Raw genomic sequence first — 15,364 nt, forward strand, 5'->3', positions numbered from 1 at the left:
TGGCTGTGAACAGCTCTTCAACCTTGATCTGCCTGAGGTCAGTATCCTGATCAGGCCCGATACAAGATATGTAACTGATTCCTGACTGTGGTGCCCTGCATGCTGCTTGTATCCCAGGATACATGCTGCAGTGTCGATAAAACTAGGTAATTTAAGGTATATACTTTCTCATCATTATAAAAGAAAACACCTAAGTGTTTACTGTTTCTGAACAGTTGAGTAGTTGAAAGAACCACTCTTATTTGTTAGGTCAGGAAAAGTCTTCAAGGAGTTGAGACAAAGTGAGACCTTAGTGAAGATGAGAGGGCTTACTGGGTGATGCTAATTATTTCAGGAAGTGTAAGCTCCATTAGAAAAAGCTTGATTGAGATGGAGCTGGGAAAGGTTAGCTGAAAATTAAGTGATAGAATGCAGGAAATGGGTTGAGCTGTTCATTTGTTATCTGACTCAGCTCTTTGGAACTGTATAAAGCAGCTGTAGACAGTATGTGACTGAACTCTAGGAAAACGGCACTTTTAGAAACAGGTGGCAAGTTAGATTTGGTTCGTAGGCTGTAGCTTGTGGTTCCTAAATAAAAAGGCCCTTCAAGGGGTCCACATTCTCACCAGTGTGGAAAATCTGCAAAAATTTTTCTAAGATTTATTTTTTATGAGTGCGCTATTTGTGTGTACCTGTGCATGCCAGAAGAGGGCGTCAGATTGCATTATAGATGGTTGTGTTTTTCCATGTGGGTGCTAGGAATTGAACTCAAGACCTCTGGAAGAGCAGACAGTGCTCTTAACCACTAAACCATCTCTCCAGTCCAAATCTGTAATATTTTAAGCATAAAAGTGGTATGATCTACCGTAGTTTGCTGATTTTCTTACAATTATTCTCTTTAAGATTGTGTTAAGAGAAAAATTAGTAGTAACTGAAAAAAACAGTTTCCAGTCATTAACCATTGTTCAGGCAAACAATGCAATGACAGTTGTGATGGCTGTTTTTGGTTGTCAATTTGACTACACCTGTGATTAACTAAAATTCAAAAATGGAGGGAACACTGGTGAGTGATTTTTTTTTTTTTTTTTAATTGGAAGTAGGAAGATCCACTTCTAATCTGGATCTTTGAGGTAGGAAGACACACCTTTCATTCTGATATTTTGAACTGGGGTAAAGACACCTTTCATCTAGAACTTGAGGTGGGAGGACACCTTTATTCTGGGCCATACCTTTTGCAGGAAGCCTGTGTAAGGACATGGACGAAGGAAGCTTTATTCTTTGCCTACTTGCCTTTGCCTTGCTAGCAAGTCCATTCCTTCACTGGCATTAGAGTCTGTTTACTCAAGATTGAAGTGTATACTGAAGACCAGCTGAGGCTAGATAGCCTTGTGGACTGAGCAACTACTGGATTCTTGAACTTTCTGTTTGCACCCTGCCATTGCTGGATCAGCTGAACCTCAGCCTGTAAGTCATTCTAATAAATCCCGTTTCTAGATAGATTGATTATATAAATTCTGTTGCTCTAGAGAACCCTGACCTTCTATTAAAATGGCAATGTTGGAGATGAAAAGTACCTGAAATAAGATATGTTTTGCAGTTACACAGCAGGATTTGGCAGTGGATTTGATTGGTAGTAGAAGTTTTCTCAGTACCTCTAACCAACTGTTTTGCTGAGTACGTAAGGTATTCAAATATGATAACGATATTGTTTCTAAAGTAAAGCACTTGAAAGGTAACGATTCCTAGGTCGTTTTAGAGTGGATGCCCTAGGAGTACTTCGAAAACTTGTCACCATCCACCACCTAATTCTGCCTCAGATAAATAAAGGGAAAATAGGTTGCATGGTCCTCTAAAAACAAGTGGTTTCGTATTCGCTGTAGCATTTGTCATAATTCTGTGAGAGAATCAGGCCAGACACTAGAAGGTGAAAATGAGAACTGAAACAAAATGTTGAGGTGCACTTCATGGCTTCTGTTGTGAATAAGTCTGTGTCCTGACAGAAAGGGTATTTAGTTTGTTTGTTTTCTTAATCACTGATAGCTCACCTCCTGTATGTAAAATAGGAAGGTACAATAGTTAACTGCTTATTGGAAATTACTGTATTTGCTGTTATCAAATGCCAGCTGTGTTACTAAATGCTTTGCTTTGCATGGTAGAAGTTAAAGTTGAGCTTTAAATTGTGTGTGTGTGTGTGTGTATCTGTGTATATGAGTGTGTGTTACAGTTTTGTGTACCATGTATGTGCTTGGAGACCAAAAGAGGGCAGCACATCACTTAGGACTAGAGTTATAGAAAGTTGTGAGCTGCCATGTGGTTGCTGGGATTTGAACCCAGCTCCTCTAGAAGAGCAGCCAGTGCTCTAAACCCTGAGCCATCTTTCCAGCTCCAAAGCTAGCATCATGGTGGACCCATCCATTCACATTTCTAATACTTGCCTCCTGTCCATATCATCATTATCATCTACATTTGAAAACATGTAAGGATTTCTATTTCTTAATTTTTTAATTTAAATTTAGAAATATCCAAATCATTTTTAGAAATTTTACCACTTATCCAAGAGAGTATAGAAACCACTAGAAATATGAGGAGCCCAAACTTTGACTAGAAATCACCTAACTATTGCCTTTCCCACTTTTTACCTGTTATAAAGTTTACAGAGTTGTCCTAATAGAATGACCATTTGCTTCTAAACTGTACTGATAACAACCTCTATAATGCACAGTAAGGCTCAAAGAAATGAAGACTTGGAAGAGAGGGTAGTTATCAAAAGAAATGTGGCTTCTTGTATTTTTACCTGCCCCTATGTTCAAAACCTACTTTTGTAGCAGTTCTGAAATGACATTTGTGATCGTTAGTCTCGTAACGACATTTAGACATTTATTGCAACTAAACTGAAAACTAAGAGGTTTACAGCAAAATTAGTCATCTCTACATGCCACTAAAGCAGACAAGTAGCTTGAGAATGATGGCTCAAACTGAGGCATTTGCAGTGAGTGAAGGAAGCTTAGTTGGGTTCACTGCAAAGCCTAATAATTCCAGAAAGAAAACTCCACACTGAACTAATTATTAGGACAAAAAAGTTAAAAAAAAAAATAGAGATGGGGCAGGCAGAATTCCATTTAATAAAGTATTTTGGAAACTAGTGCAACTAGGATTGTCCCATAAAATCCAGAATGATTCATCTAAGGATACTTAGTAACTCCTAACTCAGGTGAGAAACAATTTGATATGAAATTTCTATGCCACATTTAAACAATTCAGGTTTTCAGTTTATATTTTTAATACTTTACAAACATACCAAAAGGAGTATCCTCGAGCTTGAGAAGCAAATTTGTCATATCTAGCCTCCTTTTTCCAAGTGTTAGCAAACTTAACTCCTATTAAAAAATATATATAGCATATATTATATATGTTATTATATATATATATATATATATATATATATATATATATATATAGCAGAAGGAAGGAGCTGGAGAGACGGCTCAAGTTAAGAGCACTTACTTCTCTTCCAAGACACCATAGTTCAATTCTCAACACCTGCATAGTGTTGCACAATGGTTTGTAACTCAAGTCCTAGGGGGTGTGATATCCTCTTCTGGCTTCTGTGGGTATTGCACAACACTCATTAATAATAATGAGTAACAGGAAAAAGTTCAAAGTCACATCTCTTAAGATCACAGCACAAAAATACAGCACAATAACATAGTAAAGATACAGATAAAACAAGAATTTCTTCAGGAAACAGGAATCAGAGACGTCCTCCATGTGATAAGAATTAAATGTACAATTCAGGAGTCCTGGTTAACTTCTTGTTTGACTTCCTACGTGACAGATTGCCTTCTGTCACCTTGTAAAAACTTTGGCTCTTTAAAACCAAAGAAATAGTGTACACAGTCAAGATTTCATGTGATATTAATCTCTTTCTGTGCTGTGCCCAAGATATAAACTAAATATTAGAAAAAGTATGAATGGGATAAAGTGTGTGTATATAGATGCCTCTTGATTTACAGTGGGGTTACAGACCCATAAACTCTTAAGTTGAAATTTGTGTGAGTCATTGTTTGTTTGTTTGTTTGAGATAGGGTTTTTCTGTATAGCTGTCCTGGAACTTGCTTCCTGGACCAGTCTGGCCTCGAATTCACAAAGATCTGTCTGCCTCTGCCTCTGCCTCCTGAGTACTTGGATTAAAGGCATGCGCCACCACACCCAGCTCCAAGTCAAATGTTTTTAATACCTTTTACCAACTGATCATCATAGGTTACCCTGTCTTACCATAACCTTTCTCAGAATGCTTACATTGGCCTTCAGTTTGGGGCATTTACCTAATACAAAGCCTGTTTTACAATAAAGTGTTGAATGCCTAGTGTAATTTAATACTGGCTGAAAATGAAGAATTGAATAATTATATGGGCCTTTTTATAATGTTGTGAAGTCAGAGTCATAACTTAAGCCATCCTAAATGAGGAGCACCTGGGTATCCAATATCATCTATTGTTTCAGGAACTCACTGAAGGTGGTATGGAGCATACCACCCATACATTTAAATCACATAAGTGAAATATGTAAGTGGAAATAAAACTGGTAGAAGGTCTATGTGAGGATCATAAGATACTGGCAAAGAAATCAAAGAACTAATTTACTAGAGGCATGAGATGTCCTGTGTACGATGGTAAGTCAACAGGTTGTTATGGAGATGTCCAGTTTTCCGATCTATAGATTCCATGCAGTCTAAGTAAGAATACAACAGGTTATTTCTGTACATCTATGACCTGATTTCACCACCTGTAAAGAAAGCTACAGTGATCGTGATGATGGAGTTAAAGTGGCAAACTGATCACTGGAACAGAACCGAGGCCAGAAGTAGTCACATGGGTATGGTCACACGGGATGCAAAGCAATAGAGAAGAGACAGTCTCTTCAACAAATGGCTCTGGGATAACCAGACATATGTCTACAGAAGAAAGGACAGCTGGATAGAGTGGCACACACCTGAGATACTGCCACTGTGGAGGTGGAGACAATCCCACAGCAGAAAATCTTGGTTAACTATAGTTGTTTTTCAAATTTATTTCTCTGCGTGCTGTGTGTGCACACGTGTGAGGTCAGAAGATGACTTGGCAAAAGTTGGTTCCTTCCACCATGTGGATCCCAAGGATCAAACTCAGATCATCAGAGTTGACAGCAAGTGCCTATACCCACTGATCCAAAGGAGACTTTTTAAATCCAAAAATGACATGATCCATGAAGAAACAACTGTGAAGGTGGACTTCATTAAAATTAAAATATGTTCTCTGAAGAAAACACTGTCAAGTAACAGAGTAGAAGTATAGATTTGCAAAAGGTATCTGAACAAGGGCTCTTGATCCAAAATAAACAAACTTAAACTAAACAGGGAGAAAGCATCTCTCTTTAAAAACATGCAAAAATAAGCTAGGTGGTGGTAGTGCACTTATTTCTAACACTTAGGAAGGCAGAGGCAGGTGGACCACTGGATTTGAGGCCACTTTGGTCTGCAAAGTGAGTTCTAGGACAGCCAGGGCTACACAGAGAAACCCTGTCTTAAAAAAAAAAAAAAAAGCACAAATAAATATAAAAACAGACAGAAAGGTCTGAAAAGACCCTGTACATACAGATGGCAAGTGAACAACAGGCTAAGAGGACAGTAGCTTTGTAATAATATGGCAATTTCCTGAAAAATGTATTTTCTTCCCATACCAAGTGTAATGCTTGCAGGCTGGATTCAGCACATTAGAAGGATCATACATCCCAATCAAATGGGATTTATCCCTGGCAAACATGCTCAACAGACATACCAATAAGTGTAACACTCATAATCTGAGCACATGGACGGCTGAATGTGAAGGATCTTGAGTTGTGAGCCAACCTGGACTACACATTGGTGCAGAGAGGGTGATCTAACCACACATACAGAAACTGCTAAAACTCAACAAAATGCTGTCAAGATTAATACATACAGCAAAGCAGCAATATCCAAAATCAGTCTGCATACTGAGTCTAGTTATATGAGCCTGTCATCCCAAAATTAGGAGGCGGAAGCAGAAGAATCAGCAGTTCAAAGTTCTTCTCAGCTATATAACAAGTTTGAGGCCAGCCTGGGCTACATGAGACCAACTTAAAAGGAGAAGCTACATTTCTACATAGTAACAGTTACCTGCAATGGAAATCAATTTTCCATTTGCAGTTGCATCAGAAAGAACAAAATAGGATAAAATGAACAAGGTGAAGTTCCATACAGATGGAAAGGAATCATAACAATATTCAGTCTTTCAAATGAGAAGTCCTACCTTTTAGAACATATTAAATGAAATAAGCCAGCTACAGAGGAATGCTGCATGAGTTCACTTATATATGTGGAGTCTAAAAGAATCAAACTCAGAAGCAGAAAGGTGGTTGCCAGAGATCACCAGAGGTCATAGGATTGGAAAACAAGATATGTTAATGTTTGGCAGATGGTATGAGTAAGTTCTCCAGACCCAGTGAGCAAATGGTGACTTGGAATTTGTTTTAAAGGATAGACCTGGAATGTTCTCAGCACACAAAATAAATAAACAAGCAAATAAATGAATAAACAAATAATGTCATGGATATGTTAATTCTTAGAATGTACTTGTATGTAAAACATTGTTTTGAGTATGTAGTGTTTCAATCATTCCTCAAGGTTGAGGAAGGAGACGTGATAGATTAGAAGCCACATAAACACAGAGGAAACTTAAATGCTTTTGTTTGTTTGCTTGTTTGTTTGTTTGTTTGTTTTGAGACAGTTTCTCTTTGTAGCTCTAGCTGTCCTGAAACTCTTCAGCCCAGGTTGGCCTCAAAGTCAGAGATCGGCCCGCCTCTGCCTCCTAAGTGCTGGGATCTTACAGTATGAAAGAAGCTAATCTAAAAAGACCCAATGTACAGTTTCATCTCTTATGTTCTGGGAAAGGTAATACTCTGCAGGCAGTAAAAAGATTAGGTGTTGAGGGACAGGGAGAGATGGGAGTTTGGGGAAGTGAGACTTTTATATGATGAGTGCACAAGTGGGTTTGTGTCATATCTTTCTCAACATTCATGGAATGTGCAACACGAAGTCCTAAGGTAGACTGGACTTTATGTAATAATGAAATGTCAGTATGGGCTCATCAGCTATAGCACATGCACTGAGTAATCTTAGTTAGAATGCTATTTAGTGGGATGCTCTGCATCGGGGACAAATGTGAAGACTTTTGCCATGAATTTAAAAACTGATTTAAATAAAGTTTGGGTTTGCTTTTGTTTTTTGTTTTTTTTTTTTTAAGTGACTTACACAGATACCCTTGTATGTGTGACAGGAATTTGAACAGAAGCACCGAAGAGGCCGAATTGAAGCTACAATTGAAGAAAACTGTCCTAAGATAATTGGAGCTACAAATTAAAGGGAAAAAATACATGCGTGATTAGTTTTTGTCAACGTAACACATTAGAGTCACCTAGGAAGAGGGAACTGTCGCATTGTCTATGGAACATTTTCTTGATTGCTGATTGTGGTAGTTTGAATAGGTTGGCTCACATAGACTGGTGTGTTTGAATGCTTGGACCATAGAAAAGTGGCACTATTAGGAAGTGTGGCCTTGTTGGAGGAAGTGTATCTCTGTCGGGGAAGGCCTCGAGGTCTCCTATGATCAAAGTACCCCCAGTGTAGCAGTCTCCTGCTGCCTTCAGATCAAGATGTAGAACTTTCAGCTCCTTCTCTAGCACCGTGTCTGCCTGCATGATGTCGTGTTTTCCACCATGATGATAGTGGACTAAACCTCTGAGACTGTAAGCCAGCCCCAGTTAAACGTTTTCCTTTATGAGAGTTTCCTTGATCATGCTGTCTCTTCACAACAATAAAACCCAAACTAACATACCTACTGATGTTGAAGACCCAGCCAATGGAGGGTTTTACCAGCCCTAGGTCCCCTGGGCCTACGCTGTACAAGAAGGCTTGATAAGTAAGCTTGTAAGCAGCATCCCCCCTGGTGTCTGTTTCAGTTTCTGCCTCCAGGTTCCTGTTTCAGTTCCTGCCCTCGCTTCTCCAGATGATGACCTGTAAAGTGTAAGCTGAAATAAACCCTTTTCTCCTGATTTACTTTGGTCATGATGTTTTATCACAGTACCAGAAAGCAAAGTAGAAAACATGCTTAGTAAATTTAACCCCAGATGACCAATATCAAGACATCCTGAGGCTGACATAGCGCTTTATAACTAGCACATTCAAGGCTGAAGCAGAATGATCACTGCAATTTGAGACTAGCCTAGACTTATAGACCTGTGGGTCACAACCTGTTTGGGGATCACATACCAGATATCCTGAATATCAAATATTCACATTATGCTTTATAGTAATATCAAAATTACAGGTACCAAGTAGCAATGAAATAATCTTATGGTTGGGAGTCATCACAACATGAGAAACTGTTAAAGGGTCAAAGCACTAGGAAGGTTAAGAACCACTGCTGTAGACTGAGTATGTATCTCAAAAACCAAAAGGAAAGAGAGAAAGAAAATATCCTAATTAAGATATTGTATTTTGGGGGCCAGAGAGATGGCTTAGTGGTTAGGAGCACTGGCTACTCTTCCAGAGGACGTGGGTTCAATTCCCAGCACCCACAAGGATGCTCACAATTGTCTATAACTCTAGTTCTAGAGAGTCTGACACCCTCACACAGACACACATGCAGGCAAAACAGTGCATATGAAATAAATAAAAATTTTTAAAGATACTGGATTTTATTTTGTGTTATATTTTATTTAGTGTGAATATGTATGTGTGCTACAGCCCCAGTATGGAGGTCAGAGAACGTCTGCATGAGCCAATTCTCTCCTTCTACTGTCTGGGTCCTGGAGATCAGGCTCATGTCAGCAGGCTTAGTGTCAGGTACACTTACCCACTGAGCCATCTCACTGGTCCAGATGGCTAGATTGTAAAGGAAAAAATCCTGAGTAATCAAGGGGTATGTGTGTTTGTGTTTATGTGTATGAATATGTGTGTTTGGATGTGTGTGTATGTATGTGTGTGTGTGTGTGTGTGTGTGTGTATTTGTAAGTGAATGGGTGTATGTGTATATGTATTTGTGTGTATATGTGTGTATGGGTATGTATGTGTTTTTGTATGTGTGTGTATGTATGGGTATGTGTGTATTTGTGTGCATGTGTTTGTGTGTATGTGTGTATATTGGTATGTGTGTGTATGTACGGCTGTTTATATGTATGTACATATGTGTATGTATGTTTGTGTGTGTGTTTGTGGGAAAGTATGTGTGTGGGTATGTGTATGTATGTATGGGTATGTATGTATATGCATGTGTGTAATGAGTGTGTATATGCATATATGTGTATGTATGTGTATTGTATGTGTTTCTGTATGTATTTATGCATGTATGTTTGTAGATGTTTGTCTCAATAGAATGAAAGTTTGACCATGTCACATTTTTGAGGCTCTTTATTTTGCAGGATGGTAGGCTCTCTTTCCTTTTAGTTGCTTTCTTGCAGTGCTGGGGACCAAACACAACCATATATATGCTAGGCAAGCCCTCTACCACTGAGCTACATCCTCAGCTGTCCTTTCGGTCTTTTTGACAAGAATTCTTACTGGCTTTGTGTCAAAGGAGATTGAGCTCAACAAAATAGTGCTATTAAAGTCGGGATTCTTGGTGTAGTGCAAAGTGAGACATGGAGGATAAAATAGAGATTTAGGCAGAGCCTGTGCCAGCACTAAGTTATCTTGTCATTGAGAGAAACCCTGTTTGTCTACAGAGTGAATGGATGTCTTGGCTCTGGTGGCTGTCACAGTGCAGAAATGGTTTCCAGTTTTAGCAAAATGGCTGATTATAATTTGGAAGGAAGAAATGTGCAAGGTTAGCCTGGAACACACCAATGATCTAACAATATCAAAGATAATTAGAGTCAGGTCTAAAGTGCTCTCACCAATACAGACAGAAGTCTGCTCATCAAAGCTGGGGTGCTCCCAAGCAATGATTAGGATATTACCAAATAATTAAGCATGTTTAAATCCATGTATTCATAATTACACCAAAACAAGTGTTCATTTTAGAAGATACTAGAAAGACCACACCCTACTTCTTCTAGGCTTTTATATTTTAAAAGTGATAAAGAAGATTTCAATAGTTACAAGTATGTGTAAGATTTCCTTTATGAAAATATTCTCTTGCCCACAGTTTATACACATAAACTCAAGAAGGCATATACATACACACATTATAAATAAATACTTTTTAAAACATAAAAGGATTACCGAGCAAGAGGGAAGCAAGCCAAATTTCACTGTAAGTGCTATTTAATCCCAAATAAGTAGAGGAAGATAGTTCATTTTTAAAAGGGCCAAGCTATATTTTTGAGAGGTTCACTTGGAACATAAACAGAAAACACAATACTTGGGAAGCAATTACTGTACAACTCAAGGTGCTGTCACACTGAAGAAAATGCTGAGGCCTCCCTTCAGCAATACATGAAGGATTTCTGGAGTGTCTGGCAGGATTCTCCTTGATGGTGGTTTGAAGGATATTTTATAACTCTTTAACTTGTTTGTTTCGTGTTGCATTTCTGTAATGCTTAAACAAAAACAGGACACTAGAAACTGGACTGAGATGGTTGAGAACCCCCACAAGTGGTGTGTTTCTATGTAGGGGCTAGGTGCCTAACCAGGGTGGACGTTCACTGGGTGCTTTGTTGAGTGAGCAAGTGAGTTTGAAGACATTCCGGTGCACCCAGATCGAATCCCGCATCCAGGCTCCTCCTCTAAGTCCATCTGTTAAGGCAGCAGCCATCCTGCCCGACTTCCTCAAGGACTGACCTCCCAGGATGAACAAGTGCTATGTCATCTTGGCTTCTAACATTATCCTTGCCCTGCAGCTACTTCATAGCCTTTCTGCTACGTTTTCAGACACTCTTCTCCTTTATAAATAAAACTCACCTTCATCTCACCCATCAGCTCTTACTGAATGAAACACATTATTAGGATCTCATTTCCACTAAAGACTGTGTGTATGTGTATGTGTTTAATGACAGGGTCTCACGTAAATCAGGCTGTTTTCCTTCTCACTAGCCAAAGATGACCTTGAACTCACAACTTTCCTACCTCTGCTTCCTCTGGGGGTAGGACTGCAGATAAGCACCACCTCTTCCTTACAGGCCATTTAAATAACCACTTAATCCCTCTTGTCTCGTTACATAGGGGTTCTCGCTATAATTTTCCAGACAATTGCACCTCGTTCACAAGATTAAAATCCACTCCCTCCTGAGGCTCTGGGTCTTTTAGTACAGCCTCTAGAGCAGTACTTCTCAACCATCCTAAAGCTGTGACCCTTTAGTGCACTTTCTCATGTTCTGGTGACCCCCGACTATAAAATTATTTCTGTTGTTACTTCATAACTGTAATTTTGTTACTATTATGAGTCATAACGTAAATATCTGTTTTCTGATGGTTTTAGGTGACCCCTGTGAAAGGGTCATGCAACCCCTAAACCCCAAAGGGGGCCTGACCCTTGGGTTGAAAACTGCTGCTCTCTCTCATTACTGTTTTCTTTTCGTTCTCTGACTAGCCCCCAAGTCTTTAGACTGCTTTGTGGAGCCTTGCCCTCCACTCTAACTTAAGCCACGTTTCCTTGAATTTTGGGGTTAACCATATCTAGGGTTTCTCTCAGTGTCTCTCTGGGAATATTCAGGTGAGAGTCCGGGTTCTGCCCTCACAATCTCTTATCCTTCCTTCCGTTTCACAAAAAACTTCACCTGGGCAAAGGTGTCACATCCTTTTAATTCCAGCACTCAGGAGGCAGAGGCAGGAAGATCTCTATAAGTTCAAGGCCAGCCTGGTCTATAGAGTGAGTTCCTGAATGGCCAGGGCTGTTAAACAGATAAACCCTGTCTCAAAACAAAAACAAAAATAAAAATAAACAACAACAACAAACTTCAGTCCTTTAATTCCTCCATGTTTTCCTCCCATGGGACCCTTTTCCAACACTCACCCCAGCTTTCAGGGTAGACCTATGCCCTTCTCAACCTCCCCTCTCATCTATAGGGACTGTGGCACATCCATGGCTACCTGTGAGGCCTTGTCTTCATAGTTAGCTCCTTCAGCATCCATTTCTAACTTTCACTGTCCTCTCAGCCTCTTAGTTCACTGAGAAAATAGACTCCATCAGGCCAGAGCTCCAACCCTAACCCAAAATGACATCTTTCCAGCCCCTTCCTCTACACTCTGGCCTGGCTTCCACCCCTACAGAACTGGTCCTTTTTGCAGTCCCCTCTTCCATACCCTCCTGTGAGCCACAGCTGTGAGCTTTGAAAATACGCACATATTTAGAGACTCTATTGCCTCCTCTGGGTAAAAAGCTGGTTCCATTCTCTGCTGGGTCATGGGTCTACTTGGCAGATCCTGAAAGAATGCTAGCTTATTTCTCCCTGCCAGATGACGGATAATCTCCACCATTTCCCTGAACAAACCTCACTTTGGCTATTCCCCAGTGGTTTTGCCAATTCACTGGTGGATTCCCCATCAGCCCCTTAATGTTGGACCTCTCTGTTCACCCTTGGTTTCCATAGCACCACACTTGAAGTTCTCCTGAGACTTGGCAGATGTCCTCTCTCTGTGCACATCTCTTCCTCTGACTGGCCTTTACACCAAGCATCTTCCAGTCTCCCTTGGCACTGCTCTCCTCACACTGTACAGTCACACGTTGGGCAACCCAGCTACATTTCTGATGCAACCATGACTGGTGTGCCCACATCTTTCAGGAAAACTCCACCAGGGCCTCCCATATAGAAACTGATCGTTTAAGTCTCCTGACATCATACTAAATCTTTCTAGTCCCGTGACCAAAATTTTTTTCAAGCCCTGTATCTTCCTTAATGCCTCTATATCATTATCCCAAAACCAGTTACCAAGCGTCCTCAACCCTGTTCTCCGAGCACTGGACTCCCTCCCTCTCTCAGATCTACTGCCATGACCTCACTTCACACCAGGCTTCTAGTTTCCTCTCATCCAAACTGTCTCCTCTTCAAATTGTGTCATTTTAACTTTGACAGTGCATATACTAAACTTGAAGCAATGTGGAGAAGATTAGCATGGCCCTGTGCAAGTATGACACACAAATTTGTGAAGCATTCCATGGGTTTAAAATTGTTACATTTTTCTATCTATCATCTACATATATATCTGTGGCATAGCCACAGTGTACATATTAATGTCACATGGCAATTTTCTCTTCTATTTTGTTTTGTTTTGTTGGTTTTTGTTTGTTTGTTTTTTGTTTTTCAAGACAGGGTTTCTCTGTGTAGCCTTAGCTATCCCAGACTAACTTTGTAGACCAGGCTGGCCTTGAACTCATAGAGATCCACCTACCTCTGCTTCCCCAAGTGCTGGGATCACAGGCATGTGCCACCATGACCAGCTTGGTTCACTCTTCCTATGTGAATCTTGGGGGTGCAACTAAGGTCATTAGGCTTGACAATAGATGGATGCCTTTACCCCGCAGAGCCATCGCTCAACCCAAAAACTGTCTTCTTTTTAAAAATTTGCTTTTATTACTTTTTCAAATTTTTATTTTATGTGCATTTGTGTATTGCCTGCATGTATGTGTGTATTGGGGTATCAGAGCCCCTGGAACTGGAATTACAGTTGTGAGCTGCTATGTGGGTGCTGGGAATTGAACCCAGGTCCTCTAGAAGAGCAGCCAGTGCTCTTAATCACTGAGTCACTCTCCAGATCCCAAATTTTTTATTTAAAAATATTTTAAATTTATTTTTTTATGTCAATTTGTGTGTGTTTTGCCTACATATATACACACAGACATACATCGTGTGTATGTATATGGTAATCTTGAAGGCCAGCAGAGGCCATCATATTCCCGGGAACTGGAGTTACAGGTGGTTGTGAGCTGCTGTGTGGGTACTGGGAACTCTGGTCCTCTGCAAGAGCTACCTCTTTAACCACTGAGCCATCTCTCCAGCCTCCCAAACTATCACCTTTTGACCTATTCATGATCACCACACCCAAAGTCATATTCTTGAAATGTGAGCCCTGTTTAAAATACTGCTGTGAACCAGACGTGGTAGCTGTCATTTGAGTGATGTATCTCCTATAAGTCTTAGATATTTGAGTACATGGTCCCCATTTTGGTGAGTTTGGAGAGGATTATGGGGTGTGGCCTTGATGAAGAAAGTATGTCACCAATGGTGGGGTTTGAAGGTGTGAAAAGGTTCATGCCATTCCTAGTTCTGTGTCCAGCTTGCAGTTTAAGATCTAAGTTCTCAGACACCTGCCACCAGCTACTTCCACTGCACCACTGTGTGCTCTTACCTTCCGGAAGACTCTTTCTTCCACAAGTTGCCTTGATCACACTGTATTATCACAGCAATAGAGAAGTAACTAATGCAGCAGGATGCACGTATAATCCTGCGCTTACAAGCTGAGATAGGAAGCCGGCTTTGAGTTCAGTGTAGCCTGGGTTACACACCAGGACCCTGTCTCAAGAACAGTCCCTGCCATGGGTGGTGGCGCACATGCTCCCGATCAACCTGGTCCACGTAGTTCGTAGTTCGGGCCAGCCAGGGACACGGGTAGACCTGCTCTACGCACCCACATAATTAAGCAACCTCCCACTCTGAGCTTTTCAGACCCTTGTCGACTCCCAGGTTCGTATCTGACCCCTCCACACCTCACAGGTCATGCTTCAACTTTCCTACCAGAAGCCCACCTGCCTCTCAAGCTGCCTTCTTCTCTCCCATCCTGGCCTGCCCGGCTCTCGTTCCCACAGGGTAAAACTTTCATCCTGATACAGTCATTCTACCAGAAGCCATGTGAGGTGCCTCCCCTAAGAGCACCCACAAAGAGCTGGCAGTTAGCAGGTTCTGCCATGCTTTGTTTTACTCATCTCCACATTCAGGTACGGTCTTCGAAAGAGTCTTTGTGTGCTGTGTGCTCCGCTGTGCTAGTGCACCCAGTTCCTTAATCACCTTACCACACCCTGGAATGTGTGGTGTGGTATTATTCTCGTCTCTTCAGCGTGGACTTTGATCTTCTTCCCCTGTGTCGGAGTTGTTCTGGAAAGAGGTCACCTGACTTCTCCAAATCCCCACAGGCATGAGAGTAGAAAGCTGGTTGCTGTAGCCGGAGTCCTGTGTGCTCAGTCAAGGCTGAGCCACCAGGCCTGTACACAGACTGCCACTGTGGCTGTCTCCTTTTGCCTTGTCACAGAACCTCCATTTCATTTGGGTTGGCAACATGCCCAGTTAATGTTTCCAGCTTCTTTTGGTTACTTGTGCCAGGTGACTCAGTTCGGTGGCATTTCCAGGCAGCTTCAGATAGCTCATAGACCAAATGACTGGAGCACCAGCTATGAGC

The 15,364-nt window shown here is 40.9% G+C and overlaps 1 non-coding gene across 1 annotated transcript; it reads left to right on the forward strand.

Moving 5' to 3' along the window:
• Positions 1-13,029: 13,029 nt before the first annotated feature.
• On the forward strand, positions 13,030-13,137 carry LOC132654404 (U6 spliceosomal RNA). Its single transcript, XR_009592058.1, has one exon. It is a non-coding gene; the product is annotated as a U6 spliceosomal RNA (small nuclear RNA).
• Positions 13,138-15,364: the final 2,227 nt, after the last annotated feature.

This window comes from Meriones unguiculatus, chromosome 5, assembly GCF_030254825.1.
Source record: "Meriones unguiculatus strain TT.TT164.6M chromosome 5, Bangor_MerUng_6.1, whole genome shotgun sequence".
Lineage (NCBI taxonomy): Eukaryota > Metazoa > Chordata > Mammalia > Rodentia > Muridae > Meriones > Meriones unguiculatus.